Genomic DNA, 18,571 nt, shown 5'->3' on the forward strand with positions numbered 1-18,571 from the left:
TTTTAGGATATTTTGGATATTTTTAATTTTTCCGTTATCAAAAAGCAATGTTCAATGAATATCTTTGCACGTAAGTTTATTTTCTGAATTAAAAATTATTGACATATACACACTGCTATATTTAAAATAGATAACCAACCGACTCATTGGAAAAGAGTAATGCTGGGAAAGATTGAGGGCAAGAGGAGAAGTGGGTGACAGAGGATGAGATGATTGGACGGCATCACTGACTCAATGGACATGAGTTTGAGCAATGTTCAGGAGATAGTGAAGGACAGGGAAGCTTGGCGTGCTGCAGTTCATCGGGTCACAAAGAGTAGGACACAGCTTAGTGACTGAACAACAACAAACCCAACAAGGATCTACTATATATTAATTGCACAGGGAACCCTGCTCAATATTCCGTATAACCTCAATGGGAAATTGACTTGAAAAAGAATAGATAAATGTATATGTATAACTGAATCACTTTTCTGTGCACCGAAAAGTAACATAACCACCTGAAACTAACATACCATTGTTAATCAACTATACTTGAATATACAATAAAAATTAAAAAGAGAGAGAGACAATGGAAGAATAGAAAAAATTATTTTCTTAGGTGATAGTCTAGACTTAGAATGTAATAAAACTTAAAATGTATTTTAAGATGTTTTAGAGCCTCAACATTAGATTATGTGCATTGTATCTTTATTCAAACAGTAGCTGCCAAACTGTATAACTTCAGATGTAGGAAATGTGCTTTCTCAAGCATGATGTCATTACACTTTTGTAATAGTTCTGAAGAATAAAGTGTAATATTCTAACTATACCTTCAATATGTACCTTTAAGAGATATGCTGAATATAACTATGCCTAGATCTGTCTAGACAAATGGCTTTTCCAGTAGTCATGTATGGATGTGAGAGTTGGACTACAAAGAAAGCTGAGCACAGAATAATTGATGCTTTTGAACTGTGGTGTTGAAGACTCTTGAGAGTCCCTTGGACTGCAAGGAGATCAAACCAGTCCATTCTGAAGGAAATCAATCCTGAATATTCATTGGAAGGACTGATGCTGAAGCTGAAACTCCAACACTTTGGGCACCTGATGCGAAGAACTGACTCATTTGAAAAGACCCTGATGCTGGGAAAGATTGAGGGCAGGAGGAGAAGGCGATGGCAGAGGATGAGATAGCTGGATGGCATCACTGACTCAATGGGCATAAGTTTGAGCAAGCTCCAGGAGTTGGTGATGGACAGGGAAGTCTGGCATGCTGCAGTCCGTGGGGTTGCAAAGAGTTGGACACGACTGAGAGAATGAACTGATGTCTATACATGGGCTTTCCCAGTGGCTCAGATGGTAAAGAATCTGCCTGCAGTGTGGGAGATCTGGGTTCTATCATTGGGTTGGAAAGATCCCCTGGAGGAGGAAATGGCAACCCATTCCAGTATTCTTGCCTGGAGAATCCCCATGGACAGAAGGAGCCTGGAAGGCTACAGTCCATGGGGCTCACAAATAATTGGACACGACTGAGTGACCAAGCACAGTAAATATCCATATATATTTATACATTTATATATATATATACATATACATACACACACACATATATATTTTTAAAGTAACACAAATATATTAATGCTTTCAAGAGAAAAAGAGAAAATTATTAAACTATTGTAATAAAATCTTTGTATTTAGAAATGCCAATGTAGCATTGCAGGGAAATGCTGAAGTAATCACACAGTTGTTCAACTGCTGCTGCTACTGCTGCTGCTAAGTCGCTTCAGTCGTGTCCGACTCTGTTCAACCCCATAGACGGCAGCCCACCAGGCTCCCCCGTCCCTGGGATTCTCCAGGCAAGAATACTGGAGTGGGTTGCCATTTCCTTCTCCAATGCATGAAAGTGGAGTGGGGTGCCATTGCCTTCTCTGCAATTGTTCAAACATGGCCAGAAATCAGAGATGAGTAAAACAGTATAGCCCTTAAGCAGTTCAAAGTTTAGAAAGGGAGAAGTACAGATAAACTGAGTATTATATGAAGACCCACAAAACCCAGGGCACTGGGGTTCCACGTCTGCACAGTCACATTTGGAGAAACACTGGACAACAGCTGTGTAAGTTAAGAGTTTCATTTTTTCACTCCTGTCTCCTGAAGAGCCCAGGTGACACATCTCAAATAGCCCATTCACTCATTCACAACTCATTCAGAATCTCTCACACCTCACATCCACCATTCTTGCCATCTCAAGTTCTCTTTTTCTCAGTTTCTTCCTTTACTTCCAGTTTTTATCGCATTGGTCGTTTAGCCTCTGAAATCAAGTCCTTCACTTTTGCCTCCACTCTTTCCTAATATCCTGTTTCTTCATTTACAAAATATCTAAAAATTATTTCATTCCTATGGAGGAAAGCGAAGGACTAAGTTAGACCAGGACACTGAAATATTTCTATGATAATGAATCTAGTCCTTATCACGTTTTCCCCATCTTTATTCTAAAATGTACTCAAAGAGATGCCTGACTTTTAATTGCACCACTAAAAAAGCACAAACCCCTTTCTTCCAGAGTAAATGTAACTTCATATGGTCACTTCTAGAGGTGCTGCCAAGCTCAGCCTATTAATGGAAGGCAAAATCCTTTTTGGGAAATTTGACAAGGGGTGTGGATGGGAGGGTAGGGGGTGGGTGAGTATCAGGGTTTCGGTACTGGAGGTCCCAGAATGGTTCCTATCGCTACAGACCCTTCTTAGTGAAAGCTGAACATAAACAGATTTTATTGTGGGTTTGGGATTTGCTGTATGACCAGCCCTGAAAGCAGACCTGTTACCTAAGCCAAATGGCTTCCGGAGAAGCAAATAAGCAGGCAGGGCTGTAAATGACTGTCTCTATAGAGAACCACTAGAGAACCCTCTAGTGGAATTACTTTTCTAGCTGTTTACCACCCATAGGTGCCTCCCATAAAAGAAGTACAACCTTATGTACCAGAACTGACCTATCCAAGCATCCTACATCAGCATTTTCCTTCAACATTGACTCGAATTCACTGGTGTGACAAAACCAGTCATAGTATAAAAATCCTGGATTCCTGTTTCTCATGCTTCTACTACTATAAGAGTTTATCTCCTAAGACTACACACTGGTTAAATTCTAGATGCTTAGACTTTGCTCAAAAAAAACCTATGGGAGAATTTTAAGAGCAGATTTAAGTGGGTACTGAAGAGAGACACCAGGGTGTGAAATATTTTAGAGCAATCTGTGAGAAGTGATAAAGAAATACAGTAATAAGAAAATAGAAATTGGCAGCTAAATGGTAAGCTTAATAGATTTTGACCATATAAGGAGATATTAAGTGGCTTGCCATAGAATTCAATAAAGAATAAGTGAATCTCCTGTAGAAGCTTTAAAATAAAACAAAACAAAAAAACTCTTCTTTTGGAGGTGTGTGAGTAAAATAGCCAAATCTTCTGTGAATGATTTGATAGTTTTTCTGAGAAGGTAAAAAAAAATAAAGATACATCCTGAAGCCTCATTTAGCTTCATGATTTTATGTATAACTTCATCTTTCTTTATTTATTAGCATGCCTGAATAACTTTCTAGGAGCAGATGTTGATTTGTCAAGATTTTTGTAAAGTCTCAAAATAATTTGCAAATTTGATTCCATTTGCATTTGTTATCAACAAGTTTTTTATATTTATTTTTAAGGCACAATTTTCTGACAAAAGGGTTATTACAAAAGAAATGATAGTCTTGAGTGCAGATAATAGTGTTTGTTTGTCCTTCTGTATCATGCCTTTAGGAATTTACAAGATTTTAATATGTTAGTTATCTCAGAACCCCACCACACATACAACAAAGGAAATATGGGAAACTCTGTTCATTGAAAACCACCAAGCCATTATGAATCAATTACTCCAACACCAAGATTTGACACCCAGTGGGTGTTCAAAAAACATTTGTTGACTTTAAATGAATTGACTCAACAAATTTGAATCGAGCCTCCTGTGGTTGTTCATTTCTCTTCACAATCTACATTTTACAAAGAAAATGACAAATTCACTAAGAAAAGTCATTGTCCCTGAATCTACAAATTCTAGCTCACACAGGTGATTATATAAGATGGCTTTTCTTATATATTGAAATTTTATATAACATCCTTTAGAAAGGGATTCTATATATGTAAGGCATTTCATCCAGAATTCAGCAAATACTGTGATTGTTTCATACTCTTCCTATTTTCTTTCTCTCCACTCTGTTTATGAATAATGGAAATTACTGTAATCTTTTTAATAATATTTTAATCAGATGTTATTGTAATTTTTTATAATATTCAAATCAGATGTGGTCAAAGTTTGTAAGTTGGAAATAAAGGCCAACATCAGAAAAGAAAAATAAATTACCATTCAAATGTGCTTGCATGTGTGTGTTAGTCACTCAGTTGTGTCTGAATCTTTGTGATGGACTGTAGCCAGTCCATGGCATTTTAAGGCTACATGGACTGTAGCCTGCCAGGTTCCTCTGTCTATGACATTCTCCAGGCAAGAATATTGGAGAGGGTTGCCATTCCCTTCTCCAGGGGACCTTCCTGACCTAGGGGTTGAACTCGGGTCTCCCACATTGCAGGCAGATTCTTTACTGTTTGAGCCCAAATTGTACTTAGAGGAATAAATAAAAATATAAATTTTATTTATTTATTTTTAGTTGCTTTCTGTATGTTAGTGATTGGGGGTGAGGGGAGGAAAGCAATGTGATTTTGTTGTTCATGACCAGATTCTTTTAATCATTAGTATCAGTCTTGTTTTGGGGATCAATGGATGCATTGAGCCATTGTTTTCACTCAGGCTTTCACTCCAAGTTTATACCTTGATCACAGCAGGTTTTCCATAAACATTTATTGGATCAATATATGCAAATGATTTAGCATGAATTTCTATGGAAACCTTAGAAAAATCATCAAGATAAACACATTCTTTGCAACCTGACCAATGTATTTTGCAACATTTTTAAAATATGAGAAATGTTCTTTTTTTTTCATAAGAGGAAAGGTATACGAGAGGCATATCCAATTTTTTAAAACTTTCTTACATTTTTGTAACTAGCTAATCCTACTAAGGGAAGGGCAGATAGAACCTGAGAACTTATTAAAAAATAAGTTTAAAAAGGTTTGTTAAATTCAATTTAACTGCTAGTGTCAGAGAATTATATAAGCCCTGTAAATTATCAGGTACTGCTTTACATGGCAAAAGTGTTGTTTTTGTTTTAGAATTTTTCTTGCTACTAAAAGGAAAATTTTAGCAAACAACCTTGCACATACACTTTTCATTATTTTTTTCAATTTCTTTATTATGGATTCTTTAAATGGAATTGCTCCCTGTGTTGATTCACATGCCAACTTTCCTTCCAGTGTAGCAAGATGATTCAGCTTGAACTTCTACATGAAATGTTCTATTCATTTCTCTGCTGCTGCTGCTGCTGCTGCTGCTAAGTCACTTCAGTCGTGTCCGACTCTGTGCAACCCCATAGACGGCAGCCCACCAGGCTCCCCGGTCCCTGGGATTCTCCAGGCAAGAACACTGGAGTGGGTTGCCATTTCCTTCTCCAATGCATGAGAGTGAAAAGTGAAAGGGAAGTCGCTCAGTCGTGTCCGACCCCCAGCGACCCCATGGATACTGAATAGCATTGTCTAATTATTTGACTAAGTAAAATATGGAAAATATTTTATTAGCTACCAATGCACTTCTTCAAGAAAAAAATTCTCACATAACACTATAAGAACTATTTTTCTCTTATAAATAAAAATACTGAGACTGAAACTTAAAACGCCATGTTTCTATCTTACCATAGGTCACAAAGCTGGAACCCAAGACCTTCTGACTTAAACCCAGTGCTCCCAACAATATACCATTCAACCTTTCCTACTGAAAAGAAACGTTTCAAAATTTCATGTCCTGCCTATGGGTATGCTGTAAAACCCATTCACTAGCTATATGTTTAAACTCATTATAGTTTCCTTTGGACTATCATCGTTTTATTACTGATTTTTTAAGAAACTTGTAAATGTAAAGCAACAACTTTGTTTTACTACATTTTGATTTGCATTTGGATCTTATTCAACTTTGCGTAATAACTCAGTATATCTGTAGACTTCTACAAAGTTTCCGTAGGCTGGAAATCAATAGTTTTCACTATTGAAAATTTGTGACTTCCGAATAAGTAAAATGATACTGTTGCAGGAAGGCGAACCCCTTCCAGGGCCAGAAACTGGGCTCTTGTCTAACACTCGGAAATTAATTGTCCAAGGAGACACATATGCTGACAAAGCAAGAGATTTTTTTGGGAAAGGGCACCCGGGTGGAGAGCAGTAGGGTAAGGGAACCCAGGAGAACTGCTCTGCTGGGTGGCTCACAGTCTCGGGTTTTATGGTGATGGGATTAGTTTCCGGGTGGTCTTTGGCCAATCATTCTAATTCAGAGTCTTTCCTGGTGGCATACACATCGCTCAGCCAAGATGGATGCTAGTGAGAGGGATTCTGGGAAGTGGACAGAAACGCAGTGTCTCCTTTAGACCTTTCCTGAACTCTTCCGGTTGATGGTGGCTTATTAGTTCCGTATTCCTTATCAGGATCTCCTGTCATGAAACAACTCATGCAAATGGTTTCCGTGTTGTCTGGCCAGGGTGGGCAGTTTCAATCAGTGTGCTTCCCCTAACAATACTTGAGTTGACATAGTTTACAAAATGAATCTCTAAAGGCTCTCTTCCAACTAGGTCCTGTTTATCAGACTATTCCAAATTACAATTCATACATTAAACATCTTGCTTAATTTCTCTTCCACAATTTTCCTTCTATGAATAATAGAGTTCCTTACTGTCTTCCTAAATCTTTCCAAATAAGACATATTTTTGTTTTATTTTGTTTAAAGTGCTTTCATACCCATACACATGTACACACACACATTTTATGAGTAATATTTCATTTTTAAAAAATATATATCAAGGCATTGGTCTTTAAACACTTTTGAATATGACTGAATATTAGGTAATTGATATATATTTTGAATACATAAAGAGATATGCATCATTACCAGATTAGGAGTTGCTTTGATGAAATGGTCCAAATGAAGTGAAAATGAAGGAAATTAAGGGTCTTAAAAGCAATTTCTAAGTAGAATTGTTTTCTCTCTATTGAATATCACCTTAAATTTATTGGAAAGCTTCCTGAAGTTGTTCAGCAGGCATCCTATAAAATGTATCTTTAACCCCATTTTCCCTTCTTTTCTCTCATCTAAAAACAGCTTGAGGGTACTTGCCCAGTTGGCTGTCATCTTGAGAGGCCCTTTTAGTAAACTTGTTCTGAGCAGGAACTCCCTGGCTCTGTAGGAGACAGCTGGCTCTTATTAACAAACTTTGCATTACAAATAGAGGCAGGCACATCACACATGGGGGCTTATGCATCTCTTTTTCTGCATTCCACGCAGGTGTTCTTCCCACAGAGGCCAACTCTCGGGCACACTTATTTTAACTATAGATAAATTACAGGGAACATATGCTTTTCCTTTAGAGAGTAGCAAGTGGGCTAGAAGCAGTTACCGAATTTCAACCACAAATGTGAAACAACAGTCTCCCAGAGTAGAAATAACCACAGGACCAAATACTCCTGGAAAAGAAATAATAAATAGCTATTAAACTTTATGAAAAGATGCATAATATCATTGATAATAAAAGAAACACAATTTTGTATTTTTTGTAAAGATTACTGGGAAAGTTGTGTATGGATAAAAATGCACTTTGATGCAAAATTTCGTGTTTATATATACCTACATACATATATATGCAATAGGCACATAATAAATACACAATACATGATATATATATATATGTGTGTGTAAAACTTATTTGTAAAAACATATACATACCTGTATAACATATCTATATGCATGTATAAGATTTGTCATCAAAATTTATATTTCTCCATTTTTACCCTTGTCAACAATCTTTCAAGAAACAAAAGCTGTTTTTCTTCTATTGGTTTTATTATGTACAGTTGACCTTTGAACAGTATTGGTTTGAACTGTGTGGGTCCACCTACACATGGGTTTTTTTCGTAAATACAGTAGCACTACACTACCCACTATTGGTTGAGTCCTCAGATTTGGAACCACAGATACAGAGGAATCTTGAATATGGAGGGCAGACTATACTGTTATACTTGGATTCCCCTGCTGGAGGTTGGTATGTGTGGGCCCCACCATGTACTTAAGGCACAGCAGTACAGCAGTACATGTATATCTGTATATCCTTGAGTCCAGATAGTCTATTTATCCTACAAAATTATCCTATGAAAATGACTGGACAAATATATAAAAATACATGTACAGAAATGTGTATTGCAACATCTATTTTAATAGTACAAGTAGCTTACATGCTAATCCACAGGGGATTAATTAAATAACTAAGGTGCATTTATTCATTGGGCTGCTGGGTAACTGTAAAAGAGGATAAGTATGTGTGTGTGTGTGTGTGTGTGTGTGTGTGTGTGTGTGCTCAGTCACTCAGTCATGTCCGACTCTTTGTGACCTCACGGACTATAGCCCACCAGTCTCCTCTGTCCATGGGATGTCCCAGGCAAGAAGGCTGGAGTGGGTTGCCACTTCCTTCTCCAGGGGCTCTTCCCAACCCAGGGATCGACCCCACGTCTTCTGCATCTCCTATGCTGGCAGGTGGATTTTTTGCTGCTGCGCCACCTGAGTCCCCTGTTATTCCACTTAGTGATACAATCTTTGACAATTCACTTAACCTCTTTGCACAACATTTCTCTCAACTTTAAGTGAGGATAATAATTGTATCTAACACACTGATTATTACAAAGATAAAATGAGTTAATGTCAAGTGCTGACAAAGACACCTGGCACATAGCTATTATAAATGCTGGATTTTTGTCACCTACAGTACATTTTGAAATGGGCTTCCCAAGTGCAGCTAGTGGTAAAGAACCTGCCTGTCAATGCAGGAGACATAAGAGATGTGGGTTCAGTCCCTGGGTTGGGAAGATACCCTGGAGGAGGGCACGACAACCCACCCCTTTATTCTTGCTTGGAGAAACCCATAGACAGAGGAGCCTGGAGGGCTACAGTCCATAAAGTCACAAAGAGTCAGACATGACTGAAGTGACTTGGCATGCAGGCACACACACGTTGAAATAGAACTGCATTGCATAATTATGTGAAAATTAACTAAAAAAACAACAAAAGCAATATATATTTAATAATACCCATGCATTACTTTTAAAAATAGAACAAGATTACTTTGATTATAAAAATGATCTGAAAAGCAAAACACTTGCAAATAAAGGAGAAAATTTAGTTACATATGCAAATTTGGCCCAATAATTATTAGTAATTTAACAGAAAATAATTGGGATCAGATACTGTTCTATAGATGCAAGTATTAAGATCAGATGCAAAATCTTTAGATTTTTGTATACTTTATCAATTTCCATCACATCTTCTTAAGAGAGGTCAGAGTTAAATATTTCCATGCACATTAGTTTCCTGCAGCTACACTTACTTCTGAACAATCACTGTGGTTTTTATGTTGCATTTTTTCTTAAAATTTCATTCTTTACATTTGTTTGTCTTGCTTTATTATAAGGTTTTAATACTTGAGAACTTATTTTTTAATTATGCCAACATTCTAGTATTTAAATTACAACTTAGCAGGCATGCATACACAATTTGAAATAGAACTGCATTGCATAATTATATGAATAAGTCAGATTACAGGATAGTCTGTAATATGTGTATATATGTACTTATACCTATATCCATGAGTTGATTACATTAATAACATTCATCCCCAACACCCAACCTTCCCTTACAGACTTTCTGTTGTCAGAATGGTAACTACAGCACTGTGGACTCCTGGGAACTAAATGTATTTACCAGCTGCTACCCATACTATTCTGGTATTGCTATAAACTATTTTACTGAAGATGAAGGATAAAATAGGAGAAGTGTGGAGAAATTAAAAAAAAAACAAAACATTCCAGATAGAAATGAATCACAGTTGATCAAAACTCCAAAAATAGGGATTAACTCTCAGTGATTGTGAAAGATATAAGAGCATTTCTATTTCACACTAGAAGGACTAGTCATTTCCTTGTGCTTTAAAAGCTATATACCTTGAAAGCTTTAAAGCTATAGTTATATATCCACAATCTTGTTTCCTGTTGACATCTGAAAGTTTGCCAGACTGATCCAGTTGTACATCTTGATGATGGGCCATTTAAGTGTTTTTACTTCCTACTATTTTCTGAAGTTTCTGATTTGTTATGGTTATTAATTTCTAGTTAACATTATCATGGCAGAAACACTATTGTGTATTATTAGTTCAATCCTTTGAAATTTCTTGAGGCTTGTTTTGTGAACCCAGCATATTGTCCTTCTTCGTGAACGCTGTATGTCTGCTCACAAAAAGAGTGTATAACTGTTTGGTATAGTTCCACAAATATCAATCAGAACAACTAAGCTGATAATTCTTCTCATGTCTTCCATCATAATACTGGTTTTTTGTCTACTTTCAACTACTTTTGTCCTTTCAACTACTGAGAAAAGTTTCTTAAAATATCCATCCATGTGTGAATTTTGTCTATTTCTTCCTTAGTGTTTAGCTTGTGCTTCATATACTTGAAAGTTTTATCTTTATGTAATTATAAATTTAAGTTTGCTAGGTCTTCTTAAAACTCAACTTTCAGAAAACTAAGGGCATCTGGTCCCATCACTTCATGGCTAATAGATGGGAAACACTATTTCAGAAAATCTGAATGAAGCCCAGATTTCATTTTCTTGGGCTACAAAGTCAATGTGGATGGTGACTGCAGCCAGGAAATTGAACAATTGCTCCTTGGAAAAATAGCTATGACAAACCTAGACGGCATATTAAAAACCAGAGATGTTACTTTTCTGACAAAGTTCCATCTAGTCAAGGCTATGTTTTTTCCAGTAGTCATGTATGGATGTGAGAGTTGGACCATAAAGAAAGCTGAGCACTGAAGAATTGACACTTCCAAACTGTGGTGCTGGGGAACACTCTTGAGAGTCTCTTGGATAGCAAGGAGATCAAATCAGTCAATCCTAAAGGAAACCAACCCTGAATATTCATTGAAAGGGATGGTGCTGAAGCTGAAGATCTGATACTTTGGCCATCTGATATGAATAGATGACTCAATGGAAAAGACCCTGGTGCTGGGAAGGATTGAAGGCAGGAGAAGGGGGTGACAGAGCATGAGATGGTTGGATGGCATCACTGACTCAATGGACATGAGTTTGAACAAACTCAGGGAGATAGTGATAGTGAAGGACAGAGAAGCCTGGTGTGCTACAGTTCATGGGGTCACAAAGAGTTGGATAGGACTTAGCAACCGAACAACAACAACAAAGTTCTTCTTAATCAGGTCCCTCTTTTATCATTATGACATGTCTTTAGTTATAGTGAAAATCACCATCTTGTTAATATAGCCATGGTAGTTTTCTTATGCTTGGTGTTTGCATGCTGTATCTTTTCATGCTTTTATTTTCAATATTTTTGTTAATATATAAACTGTGTTTCTTGGAATCCATTCACAGAATCCATTTAAAAAAAATCTAGTTTAATGATATGTGCCTTTTGTGTGGAGTGATTAGTTCCTTTTAATTTAATATATCATGATTAAGGTTGTCTATCATCTTCATATTTGTTCCTATTCCCTGGTGGCTCAGATGATAAAGAATCTGCCTGCTTTTCAGGAGACCCAGGTTCAATCCCTGGAATGGGATGATCTCTTTGAGAAGGGAATGACTACCCACTCCAGTATTCTTGCCTGGAGAATTCCAAGGACAGAAGAGTCTGGTGGGCAATAGTCTATGGGGTTGCAAAGAGTCAGACACGACTGAGCAACTAAAACTTTCAATTTTTTTTAATCTTACTTCTTTAACAATGTTAAAAAGTACAATGGTATAATTCCATGCTCTTATTGTAATATATTTATTTTTGATTATGCTAGAAACATGTGTTTAACAAGTCAGTATTCTTTTTAAAATATTTAAAAATAAATTTGGATGTAAGTAAAAAGAAGTTTTATAATCACCCATATTTTTACCCTATCTGGTCCCCTTAATTGTTTCTGTATATCTGACTTCTCTGTGGTATTGATGAGTTACATTAACATTCTACCCAGTACAGGTCTGCTAGCAATGAATTTGTTTCATTTCTCTCTGTCTGAAAATATCTTTTTTTTGCCTTCATATTTGAAGAATATTTTAACTTGATTTTGAATGTATTTGGTGGTTCATTTTTGTTTTTCTTTTGCACTTTAAAAGTGTCATTCAATTGTACTTGGTTCTCATTTTTTTCTGATGAGAAGTCAGCTACCAATATATCTCTATGTAGTGATTCTTTTTTCTTTAGCTGTTTTCGTTTTCATCAGTTTGTGTATGATGAAACGAATTATGGTTTTCTTTGCATTTACTCTGCTTGAGGTTTGTTGAGCTTTGTCAGTCTGTGAGTTGATATGGTTTATCAGTTTGGAAAAATCTTGCCAATAATCTCTTGAAATAGTTCTGGCCCACTTTCTGTTTTCTCTTCTTCAGGGACCTGAATTACATATATATTGCCTAACTCTTTGATATTGTTCCACAGACCTCAGGTGTTCTTTGCCTTTTTATCTTCTTTGGGTTACATTTTGTATACTTTTTTGTTGACAGGTTTTCAAATTCATTGACTCGTCCTTCTGTTGTGGCCTGTCTTCTGTTAATCCCATAGGGAAAATAAAAATATTTCTGATGTTGTACTTTTAATTTTCTTCATTTTTATATTGTCCACCTCTCTGCAAAAATCCATCATCTGTATGCACATGTTGCTCACCTTTTCCACTAGGTATATTTTCCCAGTTATTTAAAAGTTGCTGTCATAGATAATTCCAGCATTGTGGCTAATTCTAGTTCTGTTTCCATTGTTTAGTTCCTCTCTTCATCTAAGATCATATAGCTTATTTCTTTGCATTCATTATTATTATTATTGCTTTTTATGACAATTTATACATAAAAGAGCAAAGTGGATACTATTTGTCTCCATAAAGGTATGCTCTTCTTATGTCAGCCATAGGTGATGAGGACTAAATCAGCCTAATACATATTTGACCATTATTTGAGTTTTTTGCAGCTTAGTTAAATTCAGGTAAGCTGGAATCAAGATTGCCAGGAGAAATATCAATAACCTCAGATATGCAGATGACACCACCCTTATGGCAGAAAGTGAAGAGGAACTAAAAAGCCTCTTGATGAAGGTGAAAGAGGAGAGTGAAAAAGTTGGCTTAAAGCTCAACATTCAGAAAACGAAGATCATGGCATCTGGTCCCATCATTTCATGGGAAATAGATGGGGAAACAGTGGAAACAGTGTCAGACTTTATTTTTGGGGGCTCCAAAATCACTGCATATGGTGACTGCAGCCATGAAATTAAAAGACACTTACTCTTTGGAAGAAAAGTTATGACCAACCTAGATAGCATATTCAAAAGCAGAGACATTACTTTGCCAACAAAGGTCCATCTAGTCAAGGCTATGGTTTTTCCAGTAGTCATGTATGGATGCGAGGGTTGGACTGTGAAGAAGGCTGAGCGCCGAAGAATTGATATTTTTGAACTGTGGTGTTGGACAAGACTCTTGAGAGTCCCTTGGACTGCAAGGAGATCCAACCAGTCCATTCTGAAGGAGATCAGCCATGGGTATTCTTTGGAAGGAATGATGCTGAAGCTGAAACTCCAGTACTTTGGCCACCTCATGCGAAGAGTTGACTCATTGGAAAAGACTCTGATGCTGGGAGGGATTGGGGGCAGGAGGAGAAGGGGACAACAGAGGATGAGATGGCTGGATGGCATCACTAACTCGATGGATGTGAGTTTGAGTGAACTCCAGGAGTTGGTGATGGACAGGGGGGCCTGGCGTGCTGCGATTCATGGGGTCGCAAAGAGTCGGACACGACTGAGTGACTGAACTGAACTGAACTGAATCCCCGATTTAAAATACTTTGGAGAACAGACTTAAATGCTTCCCTTTAGCAAGGCTTAGGATCTGCTCACTGGGAAGAGTTGGCTACCCTCTTTTTCATTAATGTCCACCTTCCAACTTTCTGGGCCATTTGGGAGTTCTCTTTGCTCTCTAGTCCTGCTCCTTGGGAGAACTCTCTCTGTCCTGCAGCCCAGTTCATAGGCTTTGGTACTGCTGCAGTGCTCTTGGTGTAGGGCCAGAGTTGCTCTGAGGGATTTCTCTCTGCTCTCCTGCCCTGTCCCCAGCCTTTGGCATGCTGCGGCAGTGTAGGCGGCAAAAGCTAAGAGAACCTCTGTGAATTTCTCATAACTCCCTCCTTAGACCCAGCCTTCAGTGTACAGCTGCTTCACCTTTGGAAAAGGTCCAGGTACCTTGAGGGGTATCTCTCTCAACTTTGCTGCTCTGTCTCTGGGCTTCACTGTACCCCATTATGTGAATACTTGGAGGAGAATTGGGTGACTGGGTGCAGACTTACACGGTGGCTCAAGTGCTCTGTGATTCTCACTCATCATACTGACCTACATTTTGCTGTGAAAGTTCATTAAATGTTGGTCAGACTTCTACAAATCTTGCTCTTGTCTCTGAAAGATTTCTCCACTTCTCCCTTTGTTAGCCGTGAAAACAGGTGCCCAAGCACTCATACCTTTCAGGATTTTAGTTCATTTTAGTTTCTTTGCATAGTCAATTCTCTAGTTTCTAAAACACCTGATTTTGTAGCTTACCTAGGTTGTTTTTATTGTTAGGATGGAGTGAGATTCACTTGTGACTTTCTAGATACTAACTCCAGTTGATAATGAAAAATTAGTATTACTAATGTGAATTCTGGTGCCCTGGGACACTATGAAATTCACACCCAACCTCAGGAAACCCTAAGGAAAAAATCAAGCATACAAATTTATTTGTTTCCAAGCTTTTCATACTAGGTGTTTGAACATTTCAATTCATTTCTTTAGTATTCATTTTTGTGCCAACTTCCTCAATTGATTTGAATGTATTCTTTCTTGTTTAGGTCAGTTTTTCTTTATATAAGAGCATGTGAATCCTCCTGATCTTACATCTGAGTCTTAAGGTAATTCTCTTTTCTTTGAAAACCCTTCCTGTCTTTTGGAGGAAGTGAGTGAATAGGTGAGGGAGGTAAAGAGGAATAAACTTCCAAATGCAAAATAAATGAGCTGCAGAGAAAAAATGTACAGTGAAAGGAACATAGTTAATAATAATGTAATATTTTTGTATGGTGACAAATGGCAACTAGACTATTGTGATCATTTTGTAATGTATAGAGATATCAAATTACTATGTTTGTATACCATGAACTACCATGGTGTTGCACATCAATTATACATCAAGAACAAACAAGCAAACATACACACTAATAGAAAAAGAGATCAGATTTGTGTTTACCAGTGGTAGAGGGTGAGTAGAGGGGGAAATGGATGAAGGTAGCCAAAAGATACAAACTTCTGGTTATAAGATAAATAAGTTCTAGGGATGTAATGTACAATATGATAAATACAATTTACACTGTTGTGTGTTATCTATGAAAGTTGCTGAGAGAGTAAACTCTGAGTTCTCTTCACAAAGAAAACAACATTTTTTTCTTCTTTTATTTTTTAGCTATATGAGATGATGGATGTTCACTAAACTTATTATGGGCAAAACATTTTATGCTGTACATAAAACAAATAATTATGCTGTGCACTTTATACAGTGTGTGTGTGTGTGTGTGTGTGCTCAGTTGCTCAGTAATGTCTGGATCTTTGATGCTCCATGGACTGTAACCTGCCAGGCTCCTCTGTCCGTGGAATTTCCCAGGCAAGAATACTGGAGTGGGTTGCCATTTCCTACTTGAGGGGGTCTACCTGTCCTAGGTATTGAGTCTATGTTTCCTAAGTCTCCTGCATTGGCAGGTAGATTCTTTACCACTGTGCCACCTGGGAAGCATATCAGTAAAACAGGAAGAAAAATAAATAAATAAATCCCTTCCCAGCTTTTGGCAACTTCATGCAGTTAGGTACTCAGCAGTATTTCTATTGAGAATTTTTGTAAATTAATTTCAAATAATGCATGGCCCCATGGATCTACCATGTAACCATATTATGATTAATTATGATTAATTAATTAATTATGATTAATCAACACATATTTTATCAATTTGCTTTACTTCATGAACTTCTTTGAATCTATTTACTGAGAATAACAAAAAAGCTGTTCTAGAGAGTTCCTATGTATCCTATTGTTTTATATTCCTGTATATGTGATAAATATATATAGTTGAATGCTGATTATTCGATGATTCATATATTAAGACATTTTTATTTTCAGGGTTATTAAGGTGATTAAATATTTGAAGCAACACTACAAGCATAGACATTTCTTTCAATCATTATATATAGTTCAAGTATGGAATTGTCAAGATAAATATGAGATGATTAAATCATCTTTTCACTGAGGTTAAAATGTAGCTATGCTGGAGAGTTCACACTACCATACAGAAAGTCTAGATTTTAAAATATAGTAGTGGGATTTAGAGATTAAACTGCACAAAATCAGTAGTGCTGCCTGAACATGTAATGAATGCACTTAAACACATTTTGGAATTTTAAAAATGGATTTTGATTAGGACAAAAAATACCATATAATTTCATTCAATAAAACATCACTTAGCTAATTCTTAATCTAATTAAACACTGAAATTTAAAGATTCATTTCTCCCATATAGTACATTATTACCCATTTGCAAGAAGCAAATGATCTAGAAATATTTGATTTGAAAACTATGTGATAAAAATGTGAAATTTGTTTAAACCCCATGTCTGAGCCTCACTGATTATTATTCAAATGGGCATTTTTAATGTGTGTGTTAATCACATATTAGTTCTGAGTTAATCAGAGATTAGGATATCTAGTATAACACCTTTTAATTCTTTAGTTTTCAGAAGAGGGGAGAAAAATCCCATCCCACCATGTCACATAGAATACTTTGAGATGAACAGCTTCTAAATGAAGAGTAGAATGAGAGCTATGATACACTATTATCTAGGGAAATGTCCTAGCAAGGAAAATAGAAGTTGCAGAAACATCTGGGTTGGATTTTTGGCATAAGCAACAACATGTACTCATGAGAAGCAAAACTTCCTAAAGAAAACACGACTAAAGCTGTCTGCTTTTATTAATGTGCCTCACTGGTGAATCCCCAGTGGTGATGGATCACCCTCATTTAAGGAATGATGTGCTGGAAAAATGCATTATTTTCAAGAGTAACAGTGGATTAATGCAAGTGTGTACTGAAAAAAAAAATCAAAACTCTCTTATGATATATGCTGATTTTCGGGTGTTCCCATTTCGCACGGCTGTTTAAGCAAGCACTCTAAATGGAAATGCACTTGACGTTTTTGCAACTGGATGTGATCAAACAACATTAGAATTTAGCTGATTTCTCAGAAAATGATTAAACCAATTTCTTTCTCATTTCCACTTCTTGCATGGAAGCAGGAGGAATAAAAAACATTAATAAAATAGATGCCCTAAATGAAACACTGCCTGGGAACAATATAAGGGGTTTGATATCTTTTTTCTTCTTCCTTCATCTATCACAATAGTCTTGTGCTGCGTACATCATCAGAGGAGAATTTCGATCACCTGTTTCCAGGCCTTGGTAGAGTTATTCACGATAAATGTTCCATAAGGTACCTTGAGACTGAGTTATGCTTTCCATTAATACTTATTTCACAAGGGCTTGTTAATACAGAAATATTCTTAAACATTCTGTAATAGATGATTTTGGCCTTCCAGTGCCAGGTAGTAGACAACCGAGCACTAAATTCTTCCGGGGAAGTAAGTGATAACACAATATGATATTATGTCTGCTGCACAAGATCACAGGCACAAGTACTTATTCTATTACCTGGTACCAGTTAGGGTAGCATATAAAGCAGACTGATGACAGCTAGTGGTAATGAACCCCCATTGCCAATGCAGGAGACATAAAGAAACTTGGGTTCCATCCCTGGGTCAGGAAGATCCCCTGGAGGAGGGATAGGCTACCTACTCCAGTATTCTTGCCTGGAGAATACCCTGGACAGAGGAGCCTGGTGGGCTACAGTGCACAGGGTTGAAAAGAGTCAGACACAACTGAAAAGACTTAGCATGCACACACACATGTGTTTGCACTTTTTTACCTACAGCAGGATTCTTTGAAATCCTTCTATTGAAAATAAAATGATGGATCAATGACTACTTTAGCTACTATGGTCTCATAGAAATTATCACAAACTTAGCAGCTTAAAATAACACATATTATTTCCTAATGGTTTCTGTGGTCAGGATTCAGGGCATGGATTTGCCAAAGTCTCTGCCTAGGGTCTCACAAGGCTGCAATCAAGGTGTCTACCAGGAATGGGGTTACCTCTGAGGCTGGACAGAGGAAGGATCTTCTTGTAAGTTCACATGGTTGCTGGCAAGATTCAGTTCTTTGCTGGCTGTTGGCTGGAGGTTTTCCTCAATTCCTATGCAGGCCT

The sequence above is a fragment of the Bos indicus x Bos taurus genome, chromosome 6 (genome assembly GCF_003369695.1).
Source record: "Bos indicus x Bos taurus breed Angus x Brahman F1 hybrid chromosome 6, Bos_hybrid_MaternalHap_v2.0, whole genome shotgun sequence".
NCBI classification, from domain to species: Eukaryota; Metazoa; Chordata; class Mammalia; order Artiodactyla; family Bovidae; genus Bos; species Bos indicus x Bos taurus.